We start from the raw sequence: 1,909 nt of genomic DNA, 5'->3' as shown, positions 1-1,909 counted from the left end.
TAATATTAGGCCCTTTTCACCGAGGGATCGAGTTAAGGGGAGGCTAAGAAAGTCGCATAACAATTGAATCAATCAAACTAATATTCAAGGGTAGTATGTAAGAGAGAGTGGAATAGATGAAATTGTAACCCCCAACAACATCCATTCATCCATTGTTTTCGTTTGTCAATTGAATCAACTTTATTTTTACATGTTAATATTTTTGTTCTTAAATCCAATTTATTAATTTTTATTTTTCAAGTCTTATTATTTTAATTCACACGAACGAGGAAGCCATACGAGTCTCTTGGGAAAACGATACTTGGTCTTACCATTTATATTACTTGTACGATTTGGTACACTTGCCAATTTGTCAACAGTGCCGAAGGTCGAGTTGAGTCGGCCAAGGCTGAAAGTCGAGTTGAGTTGACTTGCATTGAAGTTCAAGTCGAGTGTGCTGGTGCTGAAGGTTGAGTCGAGTTGGGCTAATTTGAAGATTGAAATTGTTCAATCCTAGTTGAAGGTCAAGATGACTCGACCTGTTGTAAAAAGCTGACAAAATCAAAAACAAATTTCCTGAGGCGTGTAGAGTCACTGTCCTTAAGGACTTATCCGCGGTGTATTGGGCAAGTCCCCTAAGATACAACAAGAACTTCTCATAATTTCTGAGGATCTCAGAACTAGCAAGGATCTTTAAACAGAGTATCAGAAATAACCCAGAATATTTTTCAGAATATTTTTTGAAGAGTGAAAGAGTTAAAGAATGAAACTAACAAGAGAAGAAAATAAGAAATGAATTTGGTGTGTTTTGGAATGAGAAAAGTGCTCTCTATTTGTAGAGCTAAGGGAGAATCAAGAAAATAAATGAAATTAAAAAAAAACCATAAATGATTTAATTAAAAAATTTAACGTTGAAAGAAAACGAACGTTGCCACCCAACGTTCCAAAAATCAAGATCATAATTTAATGTTTTTAAACCACACATTAAGTTTTGCAATATTAATATATTATAAAAATCCCCCACATATTGTAAAAGTTGCTGAAAGAAAAGTCTTTGACTCAAATAGTTCAAACATTAAAACAAAGATAAGAAACTCTTATCAGAGGTTTTGTCAGAGGATCCGCTAGATTCCATTCTGACTTCACATAATCAATGGAAATAGTTCCACTCTTTAGCAGCTGCTTCACCAAATTATGTCTCAATTGTATATGTCTATTCTTTCCATTATAATTCTTGTTTTTAGCTATAGCTATTGTCGATTGGCAATCACAGTGTATTGATACCGATGGGGTTGGTTTCATTCCTAGTGGAATGTTCGCTAAGAAGTTTTTCAACCACTCAGCCTCGTTACCAGCCATCTCAAGAGAAACAAACTCGGATTCCATTGTTGATCTTGCAATAATAGTTTGCCTAGCTGATCTCCATGTAATCGCACCACCCCCAAGTGTGAATACATAACCACTAATGGATTTTGTCTCATCTGAATCAGAGATCCAATTAGCATCATTGTACCCTTCTAATACAACGGGAAATCCACTATATTCAATGGCATAATCCATTGAACCTCTTAAGTATCTCATAAGCCTAGCAAATGCATCCCAATGTTCTTGATTTGGACATTGAGTGTACCTACCCAGTCTACCTACTGCATAAGCAATATCAGGTCTAGAAAAGCTCATTAAGTGCAGTAAGCTCCCAATTATCTGGGCATACTGAGGCTGAGATAACGATTCTCCTCTATTTTTCAATAAATTAGAATTAGCATCATAAGGGGTACTCACTGGTTTTAAGTCATAAAACCCAAACTTCTTAAGAAGTTTCTCAACATATTGTTCTTGAGAAAATAAAATACTATCTCCCTTCCTTATGATTCTAATACCTAAAATTATATTGGCTTCACCCATGTTTTTCATTTCAAATTTTGATCCT

This window comes from Vigna radiata, unplaced genomic scaffold (genome assembly GCF_000741045.1).
Source record: "Vigna radiata var. radiata cultivar VC1973A unplaced genomic scaffold, Vradiata_ver6 scaffold_73, whole genome shotgun sequence".
NCBI classification, from domain to species: domain Eukaryota; kingdom Viridiplantae; phylum Streptophyta; class Magnoliopsida; order Fabales; family Fabaceae; genus Vigna; species Vigna radiata.
Note: the sequence above shows the minus strand (reverse complement) of the source record.